Genomic DNA, 15,967 nt, shown 5'->3' on the forward strand with positions numbered 1-15,967 from the left:
GGAGGTAATGTCATATAAACAGTTTCATCCAAATCGCCTTGGAGAAAGGCATTGTGAACATCCAGCTAATGAAGAGTCCAATGTCTGATAGCAGCAATCGAACAGTGACTAATTTTGCAACGGGTGCAAAAGTGTCATGATAGTCTTGGCCTTCAATCTGATTGTAACCCTTGGCAACAAGACGAGCTTTGTAACGTTGAATAGAACCATCTGAATGATATTTAACCTTGAAAACCCATTTGCAACCAATAGGCTTATGATGAGAGGATGACGGAATAAGAGTCCATGTGTTATTTTGTTCCAAAGCTACAATTTCAGCAGCCATAGCAACTCTCAATTTTGGAATTTTGATAGCTTGAGAAAAGGATGTAGGAACAACTAAAGAAGACACTTTAGACAAAAAAGCTTTATGACAAGGAGAAAAGTTAATGTCAGAAATATAAAAAGTCATAGGGTATGGAGTGGAAGACCGTGTTATCTTAGAGTCCGATTGGAGGAGGTTGGTCGAACGAGGGACTGTAGGTGCCTTGGTGAGAGTAGGACAATGATAATCTTTGATGAGGAGTGGTGGGGGTTGTCGCACTCTAGTACAGATCGAGGTGAGATAAGAGGATTGAGGTGTGATGGCTAAGGATCTTCCAAAAGTACGTGCGGGTGACGGAGCTGTAGGAGTGGGAAAATTGTCAGGAAGAAGGGAGCGTGCGCTCGATTTGGGCTGGAGTAGGGCACGGGCGCGCTCCGTCCATTGGAATTACATGAGATGATTGAATATCGAAGGTTTCATTGTCTGGGATGGGTAAGAGAGAAACGGGCAAATGTGATGGGGGGGGGAAGATAAATGTTGATAGGGGAATACAGTCTCATGGAAAATCACGTCACGGGAAGTATAAATTTTTTTGCAAGATAAATCATAAATGCAATAGCCTTTTTTAGCATAAGGATAACCAATGAAGATGTCGGGTTTTCCGCGGTAATCAAACTTATTTTTAATGGAAGTGTTGTGAACAAAACATAAACAACCAAAAACACGAAGATGGGCAAGAGTGGGAGGTGTTGTAAATAAAAGCTCATAAGGTGATTTGTCATTTAATAAGGTGCTAGAGATTTTGTTAATGAGATAGCCTGCGGTGAGAATGCATTCACCCCAGAAGGATAATGGGAGATGAGCTTGAAAATGTAATGCTCGTGCAACGTTGAGTAAGTGACGATGTTTTCTTTCAACAACAGTATTTTGTTGGGGAGTAGCAACACAACTACGTTAGTGGATTACACCATGTTTTGAAAAGAATTGTTGCATGTTATGGGATATAAATTCAGAGCCATTGTTAGATCGAAGAACTTAGATTTCATGAAAATGGTCATCAATGTTGTTATGGCCAGATATGAGTGAATGTATTGTAGAATGAAATTGAGTATGAACCATAACAAAAAAGGATTGTAAATGCATGACAGTTTCATATTTGACAATCATAAGATAAATCCATGTAGCAGGACTAAAATCATCGACAATAGTTAAGAAAAAACGAGCATTGGAATATGATGGTAAATGAAAATAACCCCAAATGTCATAATGAATCATTTGAAAAGGTCTAATAATTTTTATTGAACTATGAGAAAAAGATAAACGTGTTTGCTTAGCTTGCGGACATACAGTGCAAGTAGCATTATTGGAACTAGAGATGAAAGGAAATTGCGTAGCTAAAATCTGCAAAGGCATGGAAGATAGATGTCTTAGGCAATAATGCCATAAATTATTTGTGGTGGAGTTGTGGGATGAGGAAACGGAAACTAGTTAGAGATGGTAGAGTCCCCCATTAAGCCGTCCCAATCCAATCTTCTTTTTAGTTAACTGGTCCTGAAAAAGACAAGAATCATTAGTGAATGTGAGAGAGATAGGGTGAGATTTGACTAGTTTACTAATAGAAAGCAAATTAAAATGAAAGGTGGGAACAAACAGAACGTTGTCAAGACGCAAAAGGGGAGAGAGAATAACACTACCAACATGAGTAATTAAATGGTATGTTCCATCCGAAAGTTTAAAAGTAGAATGTGTTAAACAAGTATGATAATGAGAAAACAGATGTAATGATGAACAGACATGATTGGTAGCACCAGAGTCAATGATCCATATGGATTTAGAAAAACACGAGAGAGATATACCTGTCAGGTTTGCTTGTGAAGAGGTACTACCTGAATCAAGCAAACTGAGAAGTTGGTTGTATTGTTGTATAGAGAAAACAGGAGAATTGGAGTCTGTAACAACCGAATTAACCTGAGCAGGCTTAGGTGGATAACCGTGCAGTTTGTAACATGTACCAATATGATGTCCAATTCGGTTACAATGGTTGCAGAATATTTAGAGAGAGATTTGAAAATATTTACTTGATTGATTTCTAAAGATATTACAATTGTTTATATATAGGTTATAAGTTCTAAATAGATATTACAAATTAAAATATAAACAAAATAGTCAGTGTGACTTGAGAAACACAAGGCGCGGGGTGCGCTCTATTTGTGTTAAAGAAGAGCGTGGTGCGCGCAATATGTACTGGACATTGCTTTATGTACGAGGCGCGGGGCGCGCTCTGTACTATGTTGTGAAGAACAACTTCTAATAGTATTACCCCCACCCAACCCAAACTAAATGGGAAATTAGGATATTCCCCCTCCCCCAAGATGGGTTGACTGTGTGTGTGTGTGTGTGTTTTTTTTTTTTTTTTTTTTTTTGTATGGGTGGGAGGTGGGTTTGGAAATCCTAATTGGCTCATCTAAGGTACGGACCGAAGGAATTTTGTGATTTAACGTGATCCTCTGAATATTTTTCTTGCGTACTTGTTGGCGCGATGTTGTCATGTGATTAGGTTCGAATCTCGCCCACACCGGTACAACTTCAATTCATTAAATAACAAGATAGCTAGATTAGTCGGCTTGCATCAATATATACAGATACAAAACATGTCAATTACATTAGACGATCTCAATGTTTTGCAATTACACACACAACACGCCAAATCAGCAAATGAAACAGCCATAGCATGGCGCTTTGGCTAATGAAGCGTGTGAACAAAAGTATTTTACACATTTCACATTGGTTTTTGTTGGAAAAAAAAGTACATCCATATATGTAGATCGAATTTCCTAAATTCCATGAATTTGGAAGGGAGGGAAAAAAATGGTGATCATTTTATTAATGACTCAAGGAATCAGGGATCAGGTTGTTAATTGCAACTTCATTCAATTTTATTATAATAACTTAAGTATTTTTTATATTATTTTGTAAACACAACAATTATCTTTTGCACTGATGTGAAGTACGTTGTGAACCTTTAAAAGGCAAATGGCTTACAAACTTACAAGAAGATCTCGACTAAGTACCTCAACTAAGCTCGTACTTCTTCTTGCTTTTTAATTACTTTTATAACAGTTACGATGAAATTTACAACAATTCTGTAGAGTAACATAAATTTAAAAAAGAAAAAGTGGTTCTTTGACAAAATATTCTGAAAAAGTGGTTCGCTTTGCTTTTGAATAGAAACTAAAGAAAGTAGCATTAATCTAGGTTTTTTTATAGTGCCGAAATTGTGCTTAATTAGACAACTTTAAGGGACTCGCAAATTAATCACAAAATTGTATCGATACAAATCAATGTATCATGACAGGGAGGCCATAAAAGCAGTCAGAGTGATATTTTGTTCCATTAGATGAGTTTGGATTTTGGATTATACTTATGACTTTATTTTATTTTATTTTATTGGTTAGCTTATGGCTTTATTTAATTAATAATACGTTAGCCAGGTGCAGGGGCAGATCCAGGGGGGCGGGGGTGTGTTGCAGCACACTCAATTTTTCTGTCGAAAAAAAAAATACTAGTTATAATAGTGTATAATTCACCCAAAAAATATATTTGTAGTATATATTAGTTGTAGCAGCTCCCTTGAATGGAAATCCTGAATCCGCCCCTGACCAGGTGGAGGTTGTTCCATTTCTATCAATAACTTACAAGAACCATGAATATAAACCACATAAACGAGTTCATTAGACAATGAACTAAACTTATTTGTTACGAACATTGTGGAACAACCTAAAAATTTATTGTTAAGAAGAATATGTCTCATCTTCTTAGCTCTTACATCGTGTAGAAATTTACACATTCAAATCGATGTCCTAAATGAGTGGATCGGATATGGATGATATTGCCGTAGCTAATCTTTTATCATTCATTCTTGCTTTTGGAAATGTTTGGATGCTTTTGGAAATTATAAGAATAATTTCAATGCACGCACGGATCATGGATGGTGATCTAACTTCAATATATATTGACCACTAATTTAGAAAACACAAAAACACCGAGATTCCAAGTGAATTAGTCACTTGGTTGGTGGAATCGGAACATCATTAAGTTCCAATTGGTTAAAAAATATAATGAGATTGAAGATTAATTAGCATGACAGGTACCACTACTTTTCTCGTTGTAATATATTAATGTGTACTTTGTAATAAGTTTATTTTCCCCTGTATATTAGTTTAGTCAAGGACCTTACGGGAAAAAAAGGCATGAATTGAAATACACAAGATCGAGGTATTGAGTAAGCCCATGCATCATCCCGTACCGTGTGTTTTTTAACTTCTTTTTCGGACAAAATGAAACATTCGGTCCTAAACTTCTGTTAGCTTTTCACCAACAAAATAGCTATGAGAGAAAATAGTCCTATGTAGAGCTTATGTAGAGGAAAAAAGTTGTTGTTTGCATTGACAATAGTCTTAATAGAGATCAGTATAAAATTTAGGGGTATTTAGCTTTTGGGCCACTTTTATAATGGATAATTTGCAGTTGGTCACCAATTGATCGTTTATTAGATTTTGGGCCAAAATTAACGGTGATCCGTCCATATTTTTAAATTGACACATTTACCCTTGCACGTGTATTACACGTGATTGAAATAAACGGCTAAGATCAATTTTTTGTTCAAATCAATGGCCACCGTGACTATTGATCCTGAACATTTATTAAGTAATAAGATAAAAATCCTAACACTCTAATATGTTACCTTTTGCAGTACGTGATGAAAAAAAATTAGCATGCTAGCGTTCCATTAATATTACCACCACACCCATCTCCATTTTCCGGTCCTTCCATTAATGGTGTGACAGAATTCGGAAAAACATTATTTGTTCCCGACTCTTCGATCTCGAGGTGTGACGACTCTCCATTCCCAAAACCCATAAAATTGGGTTTAAAATATCGCGGATAATTAAAACCAATAAAAATTTCAATTATACATAAGTCCTCTTCATTACAAAAATTCCCAATTAAGATTAGGTTACAAATCTCTTTTCAATAACTCTTTAATTAAAATATACAAATGAGAATTTTCAGACCGAAAAGCTATATCACCTCGAGGGAAAAACAAAACGTATCGGGAGATGTAACGCTAATGCAAACCACAAAGTGATGACCTTCTTCAACACTAAACTGTCAAAACTTATCAACTATGTTCATTGAATGAACACCCGATAAGCAAACATGCAAATCGGGTGAGCATTATAAAAATCTTTGGTGTGAGTAGTCCTAAAATACAACATATAATATACATATATATACACAATCCATAATGCAGTTAGTTCCTCCACCGCTTTAACTTTCAACGACTAATACAACATTCTTAAGTACAATAATCTAGGCAGGTAGTTCCTCCATCGAGGCCTTTTAACATTCTTAAGTACACTAATCTAGGGTGTAGTTCCTCCAATCGAGGCTCTTTAACTTCCCACTAACCACACAACAAACTATACTCATAATAAATAAGGCATGTAGTTCCTCCATCGAGGTTTTAGGTTCTAACTAAACTATAAACCGACCAACCATATACAAATCATCTATCTAGAGATATATCATTTACCAACATATTACCATAATTAGATTATTTCGGGCTTTTTTGTGTGTCCCTAAAATCACGTCAGATTATGTCTTACCTAGTTTTACCACAATCGCGAATCCAACGCCGAACATGTACATCCACATGCCTCCCTTTACATAATGAGTTAACTCCGTGCGAATTTTGGCGGGATGCCGCCGACATGTAAATCCTCACCGGAAGCCAAATCGGTAAAAACCGCCACTATTCGGCATAAAATATTGCGATCATCGTTCTATTTTCGCGAACGGAATAAAAACTATTAACTATTCGATTTTACGCCGGAAGGCCATTGGAAATGAAAATTTTAATCAAAACGCCGATCGATCACATGAGTTGTGGTAGTCGGGTTCTAGGATTTTCGTTTCGTAATTTATTCGGTGTCATACATCTATGACTCATAAACATTTCTACTATATATCGCGTCGCGGTCAATTACCTTATTGCACTAAGCCACAATCTCTAGAAATATCTCAATATATCTCATAACCATATTTCATACTTTCACGTGCCAATATCTTATTGCAGACTTTTTTTCGGGTGAATAAAATATTCACCAATGCTATATTAGCATCTCACATATAAAATAATGGAGTGTAAATACATTTCTCCAAGATAAGATTAATACAACTATCCTAAAGATATTATATCATGTCACAATGATCTTCAACGTATCACATCCATTATAACATTATTAGAATATAATATCTCATAACATCTCAATATCGTCCACGTGTCAAAAATACACAATATCAATGTCAAATCTTTATTAGATAATGACAACCAAATATATACAAGCTTCCATAAGCGATTTTTTATTACTATATGTGTCCATATAATATACACATAAAAACGAAGACAATTAAAACAATCCATACCCACAATCAAAGCCCAATATGCTTTTACACACTACTCACGCGTCAAATCTAAATTAGATAATTTACCAACCAAGTTATCAATATCCGGCCGATTATTTTTATTACTATATATATCCATATAAACAAACATATGAAAACTGGAAAAAGTCAACATTTCAACGATCAAAGTCGGCGGTCAAAGTCAATCGGTCGGCGGTCAAAGGTCAAAGGTCAACACCTCATGGTCAAGGTCAAACTCAACATGTCATGGTCAAAGCCAAACTGTCATCGTCAAAGTCAAAGGTGAAAGTCAACCGTCCATGGTCAAAGGTCAAAGTCAACCATCAAAGTCAACGGTCGATGGTCAAAGTCAAACTGTCCTAGTCAAAGTCAAACTGTCATCGTCAAAGTCAAAGGTGAAAGTCAACCGTCCATGGTCAAAGGTCAAAGTCAATCGTCGATGGTCAAAGTCAAACCGGCCCTAGTCAAAGTCAAACTGTCTAAGTCAAAGTCAAATCTATCATCGTCAAAGTCAAACCGTTGTTTCCATTTTTGGGGTTCATGATCATAGCCATGGTTCATGGCTAAGGTCAAGGGTGCATGATTTCATGGGCTCTGAATAAGGTAAAGATCTTGGTTTTAACCGCCAAACCCAAACGTTAAAACCCGGCCTCGAAAGTCTACACCAATTATTTATTCCACCTGACCCAATTGGGATCAATATTAAGTCCTAAGGACTGGCCTCAGACAATATTAGAAATTGGCCCAAAACAGTTAAGTGATCGGGCCCAAAGGAAACTAATTAAACTGGTCCACAAATTAATTAAACTGATCCAAAAATACAAATGGGTTCGGCCCACTCAAAACAATTAAAACGGGCCCATAGACTAATATTAGAACTGGTCCCAAACTTAATAAAAATCGGGCCCAAACAAAACTAAAATAGCCCAAAACCAAAACCGCCAAGGCCCAATGCCTATTGGGTGTAGAGAAAATAGAATCGTCCGGAGCACCGGATCGCGTTCTCTTTCTCCCTCCCAACAGATCCAACACCACCAAATCCGCCACCACCAAGCTCTAACCGACCGCCCATTTCAACCCCACGGTTTTGACCCTCGTCCAAAACCAAACAACTTTAATACCCACACCACCTCCGCTTTCCTCCCACGGTTGAGATCGCTCCCCAAATCTAGATCTAAAAGCTTCGACCGCCATTAATGGCTTCCCACAGCCCACACAACAGCATTCACTCACATTCCAACATCAAACAAACATCAAATCCAAACAAAAGCGGTTCAAACGATTTTAAAAACGATAAACCCCAAGTTCTTTCAAGAATCCAAGAATGGCGTTAGCGCCATTAACGCCTCTTCCCCGAAGCTCCCAATACATACCCGACCCACGTATTCCATTCCATCCCACAAATGAATACAACAACCAAAATCCAACTAAAGCAAAACAACAAAAACCAAAAGCTTAATCCGGGGTTTTCGCCGCCATTATTGATTTCATGTCGAAGTTTGATTCTCTCAAATGTATCGACACCCCACACAAAACAAAGATTTAAAACTATGTTGGGCGCTTTTCGTGAGGTCGACGCCATTGGCCTTTGTTCAAAGTTTGAACGAGTTTAGTTCAACAAAGATATATCGACAAAGATTACGGTTTAATTACAAATCCGAAATTTAAATAAAATTTAATAAAGCGAGAATAGCACGAAGTCCAATACAACGGAAAATGAACGAAGATCAACACGAGGAAAACCATAAGTTGATTGAAATAGCAAAATAGCTACTTTGTTCAACGACTCCTACTTAATCCCTCGTCGTCCGAGCCGTCAGCTCCACCCTCCGTAAATCCGGCTTTCATCTCTCGCCTCCATTTTTAATATTTTATTATTTTATGAACCCTATTTTCTAGAAAAGTGTTTATATACTTGGGTCCAAAACCCAAGCCCAACACGAACTTCGGGCCCAAAAACTGTGCCCACGTATCCAAAGTCCGGTCAGATTTAATTTTGAAAATAATTAATTAAATTAATTAATAAATAATTAAATATGTCTTTTTAAAAATCTGATCAATTCTATGTAAAGATATTGAAAGAGGTCATGCTAAAGCGGTGAAAATGGGGTCGTAGATCGTGACCATAGCTTTCTTTCCTCGCGCAAAGACCGAACCGGGTCTTAAACTACCGGATCTTGCTATCAACGGTTACGGTTGTGCGTAATGAATGATTATTATAATGTTGTTTTCTATTTCTTCTTAATAAACTTGACATTGGTGATGCACTTCGATGGGTTGTTGATGGGCTTTTTGCTCTTGTTTTGTTGATGAAGCAGAAAGAGTCAGTGTTCTTTTGTTGAGAAGAGTGGTTTGGGACTTTGGGTCAGTGGTTTTGTAGAGAGAGAGGAACTAGTACTACTACTACTGAGTGACACTGAAAAAAGCAATTGATGAACAGAAGGAGAGAGAGAGTGTGAGTTACCTTTGGCGAATTGAATTGAGTTTGGAGATGGGATTTTTGGTTTGATAATTGGGGTTACTTGATTAATTAATGTTGTTGGGTTTTGAGTGGAGAGCAAAACCGAATGGTGGTCGATTCGTAGTGGCTGATGGTGGAGACAGAGATGCTGGCGGAGAAGATGACCGAGAGCACGATCCAGTGCTCCCGGCCTTGTTTAGTTACATAGATCTATGGAAGTTTAATTTAGACCGTTGGATTTAATCTAAAACTTGATCATTATTTGTTCACTTTAAAAACTCACGTGATAGACACTGTGCAAAGGTGTTTTAGTCATTATATAAAAACTCTTTTTGAGACTAACGATTAAATCACGGTCTTATAAAGTCAACATACGGTCAACCAATCAATTTTGGCCCAAAGGCTAATAAACGATCAATTGGTGACCAACTGCAAATTATCCATTATAAAAGTGGCCCAAAAGCTAAATACCCCTAAAATTTAAGGTTAGTAAGGATATGTTTTTCTTAAAAGGTTTTGAAAAAGATGGCTTCTTCAGTGCGCGTGAAGTTTTGCTACGCACAATTCCTGACCACATATTTTCCAACTTGTAACCGGTAGCCAAAGTGCCCACCTAGGGGTAGCATTGGCATTTCACTTATTTTCCTTCGTCCCCAATTTCTCGTATTTTCTATTTTTCTCAATTAGATTGCACGCCCAAATCTTCACCCCTTTCACCTTTTCTTTAATTCATGGTCAATCATTTACTTTTTTCACTCTCTAAAATTTACAGCAAATAAGTAAAGCAAAAAAGAGTGACAACAACCAACAACACTACACGGCTTGAATACGTTCGAACATTGAGGTTAGTTTATTATTCAATCACTGAAATCGATTTAATCTTTCATCTTCTCTTTAAGGTACATTAGAATTTTTCATATTTAGGTCGTTTGTACTAAAAAAAAAAGTTTTCTTTATTTAAATAGGTGCTCCTATAACGAATCAAATAAGGCTCGATGACAAAGAGTTTCTTAGAAGTCTATGTGTTTGAAAGTTTTGTGTATGATGAAAGTGATTCTGTGGATATGGAATCAACTGTTTCCCTAATGGAGAATGAATATATTGACAGTAGTGATAGCGATGCTGAAGAGTCTGATATATATAGGGCTTATATAGAAGACAAAACAACATTTTTATCTATGCAGTTCAAGATCTCGGACGAGGCCTACACTATTTATAATGAGTATGCCAAATCAGTCGGCTTCAATGTTCGTAAGGATGTTTATAGAATTCATCCAAATGGAGTTGCTATTAAGCCGAGATTTGTGTGTTCAGCTGAATGTGAACGACATGCAGATAAACTCCAATCGATGACACCCAAAAGAACACCCAGACAGGTCACTAGGTTCAATTGTAAATCCCGCATTGTTGTTGTTTTTTATTCTAAAGCAAAGTTATGGACTGTGAAAGAGTTTATTGGGGAACACACACATCCACTTATACCAAATCCGAGTTTAATATGTTTCTTCGGTCACATAGAAATGTGAGTCGAGAAGCGTTGGAATTTGCTACGTGCCAAAATGATGTCGGTGTTCATAAATGCCAAGTGATAGGTCACTTTGCACATATAGCTGAAGGTTTCCTTAATGTTGGTTTTACGAAAAAAAGACTTGTATAAAAAATGGGAAAAGAGAGGAGAAGTCACTGTATTGATGGCGACGCTAATTATGGAGGACAAAGTGAAATTATATCCTTTATTTCATTACAACTATGAGTTAAATGTGAGTGGGCAGTTGGCTGGGATATTTTGGGCGGATTCCACCTTCCGCCTGGATTACTGTAACTTTGGTGATGTGTTGTTGTTTGATTCAACGTACAGGAGCAATCAGTACCAAATGTCGATTGTTGTGTTTGCTGGAATCAACAACCACCTACAGACTATAATTTTTGGTTTTGCTTTGATCATAAGTGAGTGCAACGACGCTTATAAGTGGGCATTGAAATTATTTATTGACGCAATGTGTAGTGAACACCCTAAATCAGTCATTACTGATGGTGATCGACCTAGCGATTCGTAAAGCTTTGAAATCTATTCTTCTAGATTCGAAACACCGGCTGTGCTCTTGGCATGTATTGAAAAATTGCATCACCAATGTCAAAATCCTTGGATTTGCAACAGAGTTTAGCTCTATTATGTTTATAAAACGTTCTCGGGGAGAGTTTGAAGAAAGGTGGAGACAGCTAGTGGAAAAATACGAAGTTAGTCATAACACATGGGTGATAAAGGTACAGAAGAAACGAACGAGGTGGGCAGAATCGTATCTTTATGGTGAGTTCTTTAGCGGTTGCAAAAGCAACCAACGTTAAAAGAAGAGTAAAACGGAATATGCAAGGTAAGGTCACATGTGATAGCTAAATTTTGGTCCACTCTCCAATTGACAACACATTTTATTCAAATATACCATAGTGATAGCTAGATTTTTGTTCATTCTCCAATTGACAACACACTCTATCCAAATGTATCATAGTGATCAACACATACCCTCAATAATTTCAATGTATGTACCACCATCAATAAATTCAATGCATGGAAGGCGCAGTGTGATAAACCTATTAACCAGACGAGATCACTACAACACCAAAGAAGGCTGATTTTCTCTCTCCACTAGCTCTAAGTTTTGCTACAACAATCTCAAAAGAGCACCAAGCCTTCCTGTGTCTTCCAACCTGGCAACCATGTAAAGCATCACACCCATCTCTGTGCTTCTATTCTTGCAGTCGTATTTCCCTGACCAGGTGTGTCTTCCAGCAATTTCATTACCCTCTGAAGAAGTTTTAGTGCTTACTTAGGTTCATCCACATCTTCAACTATGGCAGATATTTCCATCGTCCCAGGGGGAACTCTTCTCTACTATGGTTCCTGACACAGGTTTTGCATATATTCTTAAGGTGCTCTCACAGTAAGAGTTAGACTCTCGGAGCCTGCCTAGCTTATAATAGAGATCAGACAGATGGGTAAAGACTAATGCAACTGAAGGTTGGTCATCTCCCTTGGGTGGATTTGAAAATTGTCAGGACCTTGTGGTAGGAGAAGTCAACTTTATCAAAGCGGTTAAGAGACAAGCATATCTCTCCACTACTAATGTCAATAGCAGCTAGTAGATTGTGTTTTATATTTCATGAGTTAAGTGCTATCATCTACTTGAAATTTCCATATAGCAGTGGGCATATGTAAAAAATCCCTAGAAACAGAGTGATTGAAGACTGAAATATCATTCCTATCTTTCTCCAACTTACTATTCTTCTTTTTCTAACTTTTTTTATTTTCTAATTGATTTCTCTTTATTAGTATACCTAGTATAAACATTTACCCGGCCTTTGGACGCCTATACTGGGTGATCTCCTAAAGCTTATAGGAAGGACATGTGAAAGTAGATACGTACGTGCTACCTGCTTCAATAAAACGTTCAGCCATGACAACATTCTAGCATATGAATTCACCAAACAGAGGAATCCTGGGGAAAAAGAAAAGAAAAGAGAGTGAGAAATTCATATATGGTCAACCTTCATTAGTGCTAGAATAAGTCTATTTGCATAATAACATAAGAATTGTACCTAAAACAAATCTTAACCACCGCGTGATTGGCACTACTTCAAATATTTCCCAAAGATATTTCTTGTTCTACAAAACCAAAGACCAATAAGGTGAGAGAAATTAGTGACAACTGATAAAATGTTAATTGTACGTTTCTTTGGTTTTTATTCTTTTACTTAAGTCCGAAGTTCACAGTCCAAAGTCCGAAGTCCGAAGACCAAAGTCCAAAGTCCATATAGTTGTCCGTTTAGTCAAGTTACCTTACTTACGTTGGTTTGGTAGGATAGGTCGAGTCAGGGATCGTCCAAACCTTAGGACTCGGCAAGGTTCACAACTGGGATTACAACTTTTAGTGAGTAGGATTTTAGGTTTTTTGTTGGTTTAATTAAATTAACGGTAATGTAAATAATATAAATTACTAACGGTGATTTCGATGTAAATAAACAAAGATAGAGAAACAAGGAGAGGGTTAATCATACTCATGCAAGAATCATTTTTTAACAGTTTATATTACCACATCACTACAGCTCTAACTCGTCTCAAGTTCATTGACAAACCCGAGACGACGTCGAGTATTGATCCCTAGCGAAACACGCACATCTCTAAGTCGCATCGCACTAGATAAGAAGTTGAACTAATATTTCATCTCTGGAATATCATTTCAGCTCCTGGCTCGATTCTACATCAGCTGGACAAATTGAGAGTCATTCGACACGCAGAGTCGTCGCGAGACATTTTGGGTCTCTCGCGAGACTGTTCTGGAGCATCAACACTCCAAATCTGTACAGTCTCAGTCATTTTAGGACCGGATGTCTAATCTATACCTAATTCCTAAGCAGTGATTCTAGAATATTAAAGAGTCAATCTGGATTCTCACACGACCAGCATAACCCTCCCCCTGAGGGGGGGGGGGATTAGCTCATGGTCATTGCAGGAATAATTAAACTTGTTGTATACATTAAATAAATAAATGCAGGATAGGAATTAAACTTGAAAAGAAATGACTGTTATTAAGAAGAAATGACTTACAGTATTTAAGCTTCTGAAATGAAAAGGACGGAAATTAAAGTACTGGAATGAAGACTAACTAATGCATAAGCTAAAGCATAAAAATGCTGAAGGCCGAATAATGAAGACCCCCCTTACATATATATAGGCTGGTCTCTCGTAAAGCTTTTAATTGGGTCGGCCCTTTTGTTGAATTGAGAGATTCAAAACTTTGAAATACAAAGTTTTGGCTTTACCTAGTTTTATTTTAGCTTTTGTCTTTTTGCTCCATATCAAACCAAATTATATGTTTGGTTTTGTCTTTTAGCCTAATTCAATTCAAACTTTGAATTGGTACGTGTCTTTCCCATTGCAAGGTGGCACAAAATTGTGACCATCACTTGCCACCTACCTATGCTGACTCGTCATGCCTTTTGGGCCCGCAGAGTGGGTCCACTTAGTGTGTCCATCGATGGGCTGATTTTTGGCATTTTACAACTTTTTCGTCTTTTTGCATAGAGTTAAATTAAGCCACGGGTCGCCTCGGCAATTCACTAGCCAACGTCGGCATCCAAATTTATCAGATGTGAGCTTCGGAAGTTTGTTGCTTCTTTATATGTGGACCCATTCTGCACTGGTTTTGTTCTTTTGGAAATTTTGGCTCTAGTCAGGCTTTGTTGGGCTTCACTGGGGTTGAGTGGGGAACTTCAAATATTCTAATATTCCCGTACTTCGATGCATGTTTTATCATTATATTCATGTTAAATGCGAAAACCTGTAAAAGTACAAAAATATAATTATTACATGATTATTAAACACATAATCGATCAAAATGCTATGTCTTTCGGGGTTTAATATTACAGTTTTGGGTGCTTATCAACAACCAAAGCGTATTTACATTAAGAAAGGGAACCCATACAGCTACTCCAATATTCAAATGAAAGGTTCAATATTATACTTACCTTTTGTTAGAAAGGTTTCCATAAGATATATAAAACAGGCCGTCTAAGGAAAATAGCAATTCTGCCTATTCGTAGTAAATGGTTTTGGAATAGTATTTAGTAAAACAACAAATAGACCAAGTGTCTAAACTTAAGCAGTAAAACATTTGCTCATATACTGTGTATACATATATATTTCTACACCGTATTGGTTATTTGCTCATATAATAAGAGATCTAGCATCATGGACGTGCGATGCATGTATTCATATTATCGACTTAAAATAGATATGCATAACTCTTAAAATAGCTTAAAAAAAAGTTCTGATGCTTCTCCAGTGAACAAAACGGAAAAAAGCAAAACATCATACATATTTACAGATGCATAATATCAGATATGGAGTAGACAATAAAGAACACATAAGAGAAAGCTTAATGCCATGTACATATACAGATGCAAAATAACCAAACATTTAATCGGAACATGTCTTTGATATCACAGGAAAGTTCTTTGTTGAATACAACAAATGTTGTCACTGGCAAAGCAGGAAGAGATTTGTATAAATCCATATATTAGAGATAATGAAATTTCATAGTAAGTGATTTAAATTGTAAGAAAATTGCACTTATGCTTTTATCCAAACTTGTTGCATTATGACTTGTTGATGTACTCGATTGCTATCACGTCGTATGTAGTTGCTGCTTCCTTTTGAGTAGCTATAAGAAACAAAAAGTTTTTTGGGTTGATAATCCGGCAGAGTTAACGTGAAACTCATAAATAATTCAAGTCTTGAACTAAAATCGGAATCAATTTAAGACAGAAATTCTACAAAGGGCCCAAATGAACAACATGCAAACAAACGCCAGAAATTCACTTTTTACATTGACATGAGAAACCATAGCTCTTTGCAACATCAAGAACACATTACCTAGTCAAACCTTAAAAAAGGAACAAAAATAGTACACATGAAGATCTAAATAATAATAATAAAAAAATGTATTAAGAAAAATAAAAGAGTGTAAGCCAAAATGTTGCTTAGTCAAACACTTTTTAGTGAAAATTGAGTGACCTTAGCATATATAGTAGGGTAATTTGCATTTCACTCTATATAATATTAGCAATCCAAGGGAAATGCCTTTTCAGCTTTTCGCTAATGTGAATCACTCACTGTGAGTTGACTTGAAACTCAGTATGTAGGTTGAATTTTGTAG

The sequence above is a fragment of the Coptis chinensis genome, chromosome 4, assembly GCF_015680905.1.
Source record: "Coptis chinensis isolate HL-2020 chromosome 4, ASM1568090v1, whole genome shotgun sequence".
Lineage (NCBI taxonomy): Eukaryota > Viridiplantae > Streptophyta > Magnoliopsida > Ranunculales > Ranunculaceae > Coptis > Coptis chinensis.